Source organism: Corvus hawaiiensis, chromosome 10 (assembly GCF_020740725.1).
Source record: "Corvus hawaiiensis isolate bCorHaw1 chromosome 10, bCorHaw1.pri.cur, whole genome shotgun sequence".
NCBI lineage: Eukaryota > Metazoa > Chordata > Aves > Passeriformes > Corvidae > Corvus > Corvus hawaiiensis.
The window spans coordinates 3,210,238-3,219,161 of record NC_063222.1 but is presented as its reverse complement, the minus strand read 5'-3'; the positions used below and the strand labels follow the sequence as shown (position 1 = coordinate 3,219,161).

General features: G+C 49.9%; 1 protein-coding gene across 3 annotated transcripts in view; it reads left to right on the top strand.

Moving 5' to 3' along the window:
- Positions 1 to 349: 349 nt before the first annotated feature.
- The window catches only part of PPP2R3A (protein phosphatase 2 regulatory subunit B''alpha), a 54,449-nt gene continuing 45,874 nt past the window's right edge, over positions 350 to 8,924 (top strand). Inside the window, exon 1 of one of the 3 annotated variants that reach the window (XM_048314135.1) lies at positions 350 to 1,626. The gene's annotated coding sequence lies outside the window, so the exon portion shown is untranslated. The other 2 variants (XM_048314136.1, XM_048314137.1) reach the window with 2 other exon arrangements.

Genomic DNA, 8,924 nt, shown 5'->3' with positions numbered 1-8,924 from the left:
CAGGAAGCGGAGCTGGGGAAGGGTCGCCATTCTGAGAGGAGCAGCTGAGGGAGCTGGGGGGGCTCAGCCTGAAGAAAAGGAGGCCCTGGGGGGGCCCTTCTTGCTCTCCACAACTCCCTGTGACAGGAGGGTGCAGCTGTGGGGGGTCGGGCTCTGCTCCCAGGGAACGAGGGACAGGACAGGAGGACATGGCCTCAAGCTGCACCAGGAGAGGTTTAGGTTGGACATCAGGAGGAATTTCTTCATGTAAACAGTGATTAGACACTGGAAAACGGGCTGCCCAGGGAGGTGGTGGAGTCCCCATCCCTGGAGGTGTTTAAGGAAAGACTGCACGTGGCACTCAGTGCCCTGGTCTGGTTGACAAGGTGGGGATCGGTCACAGGTTGAACTCGATGATCTCAGAGGTCTTTTCCTACCTTGGTGATTGTGATTCTGTAACTGGCAGTGGGACCTTCACTCCGGGCATTAACACCGGCACCGTGATGAGCACCGCGGCCGTGACTGGTCAGGAAGGCTCGTTTCACAGAGAGGGGTTGTACAGCGGGGCAGGAGCCCCTGCGGGGGTAGCCGGGCTGCGCAAGGAGGGCACCACAGCAGCCGCCGGGCACTGCGCGCACCTCCTCTGCCAGCCCTGTGGGGAGCAGCACAAGCTGTACTTGTCCCTCACTGCGTGGCTCACAGACCACAAAGTGTTGGTGGAGCGCACGAGCAGTGGCTGTGCGCGCTTCCACCTGGCGTTTTTGCTGATAAAACACCGACGTGGGGCCAGTTCAGCACCAGGCAGGCGTGTTTTCAGCATAGCCAAGCACTGGCTTCTGTAACTTTGTAGCACACAAGGACAGGAACAGTCAGCGACTTCACCAGGGCAAGCGCGTAGGAGGCGGGGTGAGAAATCGGTATCTCCCCTTTTCCTTGCGGACTGACGGGCTCCCTCTTTGGAGAGCACCGATTTCCTGCTCGGAAGGGCAGTAGATTGGGTTGTAGGGGTGGCCTTGTATTGTCACGTAGTAAAACCACTCCAGACTTTTTCCATTTCAAGACTGGAGGTTTTTTAAGTCTTGGGATTGAAAAAAATTGCAAGGACATAGTTAAGCATTAACTTGCTACTGCTTCCCCTGTAATCATGGAACCAAGCAGACATTCCTGTTCCCCCATGGTAGCAAGCATTACATAATGGCCTCTCTTTTGGTACTAAGAAAATATGAGTGTTGTCTCCTACATTTCATAATTTCACAGTGTTGTATTACTCTGTGTACTTTGGGGCTCGTCCAAGCCCAGCTGAAGTGAAGGGTAAAGTTCCTCTGGCTTCCAAACCCCACAAGTTTCCAAGGGCAAAGCAGACACGGAGTGCTTTGGGTGCACTTGGCTCTTTCACTGACTTTGCTTAGACCTACCTGGAGTAGTGCAAGAACTCATCAGTCCAACACCTCTCCTGGGAAAGCTTTCCAACTCTGGGGAAGAACAGCAACCTCTCTCATTTGCCATGTCTCAGACTTCCTGAAAGGAAGGGGTGAGAGACAGAAAAGGTCCATGAATCTCTGGAAGAGACCATCTTACCCAGGGTACGCCATCTCGAGGGGCATCCTGAGACACCTGTCCACCCAAATTCATCCCCATCCTGGCAAGGTAAGCTGATACTGTAATTGTATTTCCTGAGTTTGTTGGATCAGGCTCATTTCTTGTACTCCATGTGCCACTTATCCCAAGTGAACTGGTGCACAATAGAGTCTAAAAAGTTTGGCTTCTTTTATGTTGTAGCATTTTAGTATTTGCACACACTCAGGATGCATCTCAATATCCATAATTAAACTCGGAGTGTTCACTGAGCAAAACTGCTCTGACCTTTCCAGAGCACAAAGGGAATCAGCCATGCTGCTGTTTACAGGGTAAGTGGCAGCAAGTTAATGCTTAACTATGTTATTGTAATTTTGTTCAGTCCTTCAAGACTGTTTGAAAACCCATGTGACTGAAGCACAGCTCTCTTCCAGCGCATGACTGCCCCATGTTTGGCCTTGGATTGGGTTTTGCAGTCATAGTCTCTTGCCCCAGTTGCCTGTGCATGTGTCTCGTGCCTGGGTGTCCAGTCCTGCAGCAGAGGACCAAGTGCACATCCTGTCCTGCATGAAAGGCCAGGGAACTGTGAGGCCAAGGAGGGAAAAGTCCCAACAAGTGGGCTCAGGTCAGTGGATTGCTTGGGTAGGAGGTATATGCCCTTTTGGATGTTGCCTGCCTGCACTGACCAGTAAGTAATGTTTTCTTCCTGAGCTGACTGTGGTAGTTCAGTACCATGAAAGTCGTTTTCCTCTCCAGAGAAATGAAGAATAAAAGGCATCTGAAGGGGCTGTGGATGACAGAGTTGCTTCCCTTGACTCTGAGAATGGAATGAGAAGAGCTTTTGAAGACTTTTCTGTCAAGTGCTTCCTAGTGGTTTTTAGAGTATACTAACAGATTTCTAGCATGATTTACACATTACTAAAATGAAGAGGAACAGCAAAAGGGAGGCATCTGTATTTGACTTTTGGGGAGGGATGGCATGGCTGGGAAGGGAGGTACAAGGAGAAGGGCTGGAAGACAGCGTGAAGGAGAGGGAGATACACTGGAGTGCAAGAGACAAATCTGATGTGTTCCAGCTGAGATTTTGAGCTGCCCCTGTAAGCTGTGAGGTGGCAAGTTGGCGTGTATGTGTGCAACTGAAGGGACGGGCTGCTGCAACCAGACAAGACTGAAGCGTCCTTAGGAAAAGGCCCCACAAGGCTGGCCTGAACATCGCATGGCTCACTTGCAGCTGTGTCCAGGTGTCTTTGGGCATCTCCTCCCCTAGATCACGTCTGATGATTGCAACATGATCTGCAGTGCAGCAATACAGCTGCCAACGCAGGGCCTGTTCTGGGCTGAGGCGCTGCAGCTGCTTCCCTGTTCCAGCTGCACCAGCAGGGTTCTTTCCCTCTTGTTACCTTTTGCCAGAAGGCACTACTGATGGCCTCCAGCCAATGAGGGCTGGAAGCTGGCTGGAGGAAAAGAGATGAAGCAACCCTCAGTAAATTTGCAGATGACACCAGGTTGGTTGGGACTGTTGATCTACTCAAAGGCAGGAAGGCTCTGCAGAGAGCTGGACAGACCTGATCAAAGGCCTGAGGACAGCAGCATGAGGTTCAGCAAGGCGAAGTGCCACAACCTGCACTTGGGTCACAGCAACCCCCTGCAGCTCCAGCCTGGGGCAGGGGTGGCTTGAGAGCTGCTCAGCAGGAAGGGACTCATGGATGCTGGTCGACAGCAGCTGGATATGAGCCAGCAGTGTGGCCAAGAAGGCCAATGGCATCCTGGCCCCTATCAAGAGCAGCGTAGCCAGCAGGACCAGGGAGGTCATTGCTCCCCTGTACTCAGCACTGGTGAGGTTGCACTGCATTCAGTTCTGGGCCCTTCACCTCTAAAAGGATACTGAGGGGCTGTAGCATATCCAGAGAAGGGCACCAAGGCTCGGGAAGGGTCTAGAAAACATGCCTCATGAGGAACAGCTGAGAGAGCTGGGTTTGTTTAGCTTTGAGAAGGCTCAGGGGGACCTCATCGCTCTGCACAACTCCCTGACAGCTGTAGTGAGGTGGGGCCGGTCTCTGCCGTGCCTGCAGTGAGACGACAGGAGGAAATGGCCCTAAGGCAAGACAGGGGAGATTCAGATTAGCTATTAGAAAAAAAATTCCACTGTTTGCGCGGTCAGGCATTGGAATAGGTTGCCAGGTAGGTGGTGGAGTCATGGTCCGTGGAGGTGTAGAAGAGACGTCTGGATCTGGCACTGGCTGATGTGGTTTAGTGGTTACGGGGTTACAGAGGCAGTGCGGGGTGCATGGTCGGACTGATGATCTTGGAGGTCTCTTCCAACCTTGACGGTTCTGTGATTCTGTAAGGGCGTTGGTGGCGTTCCTGAGGGGAGAACAAAACCCGCCGTCCGCGGAGGCTGCTGAGGCGCGGATCGGCGGTGAGGCGGCCCGGGGGCTCTCTGAGGCGGCCCGAGGCTCGTGGGGCGGCCCGGGGGCTCTTTGAGGCGGGACCCGCCTCCGTCCCCCGCCCCCCGGCCCGCGGCGCTGGGCGGGCCCGGCCGTGCGGAAGGGGCGGCCGGGGCGGGCGGCGGAGCGCGCCCGGCGGCGGGAGCGGCGCTGGGCATGGGACGGGACGGGGCGCTGCCCTGGCGGGTACGTGCGGGCGGCGGGGCCCGGGGCTGGGGCTCGCCCTGTCTGAGGCAGCGGTCGGTCCCGCGGCTCGGAGCGGTGGGTCGGGGTCCCCGCGGGGCCCGGCGGCGGGGGCTCGGGGCGGTGTCTGTGGATGAGGAGCCAGCGCGGGGGTCCCGGTGCGGGCGCTGGCGCGGTCCTGGAGGGTCTGGCGGGGTGTGCTGAGGGCGGCGGTGCCGGGCACACGCGGGAGGCGATGCTCACCCCGCACGCCTTGGGAGCGCGGGCGCTCCGCGGTGCCTGGGGCCGGGGCTGTGAGCTGTCCCTGGAGACTTGTCCCGAGGGGCTTAGGCGTAGCAGGTTCTGAGCACGGCGCGTTCCCAGCCCGGGCTGGCCCGGAGGTGTTGGCTGTTGAGAGCCGGAGGTTAACTCCCGTGAGGGGTCTTCAGGCTGTTCTTTTTCTGTGACCACTTGCCCCAGCACCCTGGGTAACTGGACCTTCCATTATCTTCACTGCAGCTGTGAATGAATACGTGGTCGTGAAAGCAGGATTAATTTTTTTCCCCGACGTATTTCTTCCTGAGCAAGAAGGGGAACAACTTTGGCTACCAGACTCCTTGGTTCACGGGCAGATGAATTCGAGATTAAGTTGAGCATAAACTTGTAAAACTGAGATTGGATAACGAGTGGAATGATTTATGAAGGAGGTGTTCCTGCCGGAGTAATTCTCTCTGCAGGTCATCAGACTGCACTGGTCTCAAGTAATGTAAATATTTTAAAGCCTGTGACTAATTATATTACCTCTGTTTTTCCTACTGAAGAAGGAGACCCTGGGAGGTGTGCTGCTCTGTGCTCCCATCTTTGCAGAAATGCAGGCTAGGAAAGGTTCCAGAGGCAGGTAGTCCCCCAAGCTGTTTGCTGTTGAAGTGCTGCCTGGAAGGCAGGGCACATTTTTCTTGGTGGTGGTCTCATGATGATGTGATGCCTGCTACAGGAAATAACTCTTCCAAGAAATTACTTAACCATTTCTTTAAGCCACCTTCTCTCTTGATTATTTCTTGTTGATCTCTCAAACTTGGTAGGTCTGCTCTCTCAGGTTGTGTAGGGGGAGGTTATTTTAGTGAGAACTTTGAGGAGATTGGCAGTACTGTTAGACTTAGTTTTGTAAAATTATGTGTTTAATGTCTGCTGCATTCTGAGAAACTGAAGCATGAGACAGTGGTGGGTTGTTTGGGTTTTTTCCCAGTATTTATATAGCTGGAAAGGGTAACACTGTGTATCAGTTGCAACTGATTTATATTTGCTTGAAAATGAAATAGAAAAGTCGAAGTTCCCTGGTGGCACATGGCCAGTTTCCATTACCTAGACCTTTGCAAACACTGTCATGTGTCATATTATTTTGTACTCATAATTTGCACAGAGGTGCAATGTTAAAGGTAGCTGTGGGCAAAGCTCCTCAAATTACAGCTGACTGATGTGTGACTGCCAAATGCTGCAGAGATTCACTGGGAAAGCATCTATTTAATTTCCTTCAGCTGCAACCTGTGGAGCAGGTGATGAATAATGTGGCTCAGGCAGTTCAAAAAGCTCTGTTGTGGATCCCTGCGGTCTGACACTCGTTGCTGGTAGCCCTGGAGGTATAAATATGATGCTGCATGGTAGAATTTGTTTTCCCTTTTTTTTGATGGGTGGGGTGAGTGTTGGTTGGTGGTTTTTTGTTTTTAGTAAGGACCGTTCTCCATAGAGAACTTCTCCACCCTTGAATTACATAGAAAACCTGACTTGAAGTAACTCTGAACTTGGCATGTCCTGGTACAGGACAGAGGTTGCTTTGCTTTTGTTGTGTAAATGTTTTCCAGTGCTGATTTGACTTCAATGACTGCATGTTTTTCTTCCCTGTAAGACCAGGCTTTCTCCTGTTACACTGAACTTTTCTGAAGGCTCAGTTAGAGCTTAGATCCTGTGCTCCAGTTCTGTCAGAAACGGGACAGCACTGTGGAACTGTGGGAGGAGGGGAATTTTCTCATCCATAATTAACGTAGTTGAGTGCTGTCATAAAGAACTGTTTTCATGTGTGTTACAGGACGAGATTCTTCCAGCAGACTTCACTGTTGTATTTCCTCTGCTGCTTGTGTCCCTGGGTCTGGTTTGTGGAATTTCTGAGCTGGGACTGCCAGGGCAGTTGTGACTAAGCAGGTGCTTTGTTTTGACCATATGAAACACTCCCTAATGTCACATACTTTGGAAAATCAGGGCTTGAGCACCAGAAACTGATGTATTCTCTTTGCAGGGTAAAATGAGGATAATACTGGAAAATATTAACAATGTTAACAATTAATCAGTGTTCGATTAGCATGCAAATACTCTGCTGATGGAGAAATGAGTAATTCTGACTGCAGAACAGTGTATGGGTAGGATGCAGGAGGCAATACCTGAAGTCATACATGTGAAATGCAGGCTAGTTAAAAATTACTTCATTTTAATGAATATGCAGCTTCACGAATGTGAACATGGCTGTCCACTTAAAATGAAGGAATCTTTGCATTTGCATGTTTTCTGGGTTTTTTTCTGTGTGTATTGCTTTTCTCTTTAATCTGCTTCTGGTTAAATACACAGGGGAAAGAGAGAAATGAATGGAAGTCATATTTACTTTGTTGTTGTTTTGTAAATCTCCCTGGTTGATAAAGACACAGGAGAAATGACTTCCTCAGTTGTACCAGGATATCAGGCTAAAGCACCTTTAGTTTTCCTTGGTAGGGGACAGAAAAGTTACTCTCCCTTGAATTGTGCGTTGCTTTGAGCACACTGCTCTGTGCCTCTGGGGTGGCTTATCGAAGGCAGAGGCACAAAAATCTGTAGCAGTGCCAGACTTGTTGGATGCCAGGACATGCTGCACCTTTTGGTGTAATTTGTTGCATTTTGACAGCTGCTGCTGTTCCCAGTGCGAGATGGAGGCTGGCAGGAATGGGCTTGTGGAAGGTATGGCTGGTGGGAATGACAGCTCTTGGCTCCTGGGACTGTGCCTCAGAGGAGAGGGTGGGAATGCAGCACAGAGTCGGAGCTTTTCTGTGTCACCGTGCCTGTTGCTGACCCATGGAATAGCTGTAGTACTCCAGCTGGGGCCAGATATGGGCTGGGACCTGAGGCTGCCCTGGAGAAATGGGCTATCACCTTAGACAAAGAATTTTACCCAAAATTTTGAATGGCGGAGGCTTTAAGTGACTCCAGTGTGATACATGTAAGACCTGAAGAAGTTAGATCTGACAGCAGTGAGAAATGTATGAGCTCTGAATAGACGGGCAATGAATGAAAACAATTTTTTTTGGTTTAGTTATTAAATTAAAAGTGTATTTACTCTGCAGACCACTAGCAGATGGCTACTCTGCTACAGAAGAAATATAACTTCCAAGTAAGTTTCCGAAAATGGTTTCAGGGAATCTGTAAATTGTAACCTCAGTGTCAGCAAAAGTTAATGACCAAGGGAATGCTGTCTTGGACACAAATCTTCCTTTGTTATTTTAACACTTAAATAAAATCATTTTAATTTGTGTAAAGTGAATGGATACTGTTAATACTGAATTAACATTCCAGGGATAATAAATTTATCTTGCTAATGTGAAATTATCTCTTTCCATATACGGTTATAAACAGCCGGGAGACACATTACTTAATCAAGCAGGCTTTCTGACCTCTGCCCTGAGCCTTGCTAATTATGTGCTTTTGAAGCTTGTTCACCTCAAGTGTTTCACTGGCTGGTCACCTTATTTTCTGTCAGTGTGTCAGAGCTCAAGCATTAATTTTTTTTTTTTGTTGTGCCCTGCTAAACTTCAACGTGTTTGTGAATGTATTTGGGTCCTACTAAGTGAGCAAGATTGGTGGATCTACACAGACAAGGGGCTGGAACAAGAATTAGTTGGAAAAGTATTTATATGTAACGGGTTGGCGTTACATGGAAAAATCGTGTGAGCTTTTACTCTCTTGCTGTCTCATCTGTCTAACTGGAAACCAGTCTCATGGGGGCACAAATTCCTGTCTGGTCAGTTTTAGTTCCAGGACTGTGCAAACGGAAAGTTGAAGAAAGGTATTTTAGAAAAGCTGAAAAGGGTGACATCTTTCCTGGTGCTGTTAACTCTTCTCCTTCCCAGCTGACACCCCAGTGACAAGCTGTGCATGGCCCGTGCACTGGTGCTCCCCAGCAGTTTCTGGTATGCTCGTGTTCAGGGCCTCTGTGTGCTGGTGTTTGTGAAGGGGATAGAGGCACTGCAGTATTAGATAACCCTGTCACTTAACCCAAAGGAGTTACACTGAATAATACTGCATTCACTAACTGCAAGTCAGTATTTTAAAACAAGAGGTTACGGTCTACTGCCAGGTTTGTTTTTAAAAATCAGTGCAGACTATTATTGATACTAGCCCAGATCTTTTTGAGTGGTGGGCTTGCCTTCTGCTGCTGCTGTAAATGTGGAGAGGTTGTATTTAAGTTAGGTTTGGGGGATTATTTTTCTTTAGGGTAAATCTACCAAAACAAATTTCCCAGTGTAAAAACTGACTTCTCCAAATGCACAGTGACTGCAGAGGAGTGTTAATCGTCCTGCCACGGACGGTGAGGCTCAAGGTCACGTCTGCTTGGAAGCCTGCCTTGATAAGTGCTCCCATTGCAGTGACCTCCATGGGTCACTGCAGGAATGCTGAAGTCCAGCTACAGCTGGTAAAGTCCTATGGTCTGGAGCTCTTGGACAAGAAGGCACAAGAGACAAACAA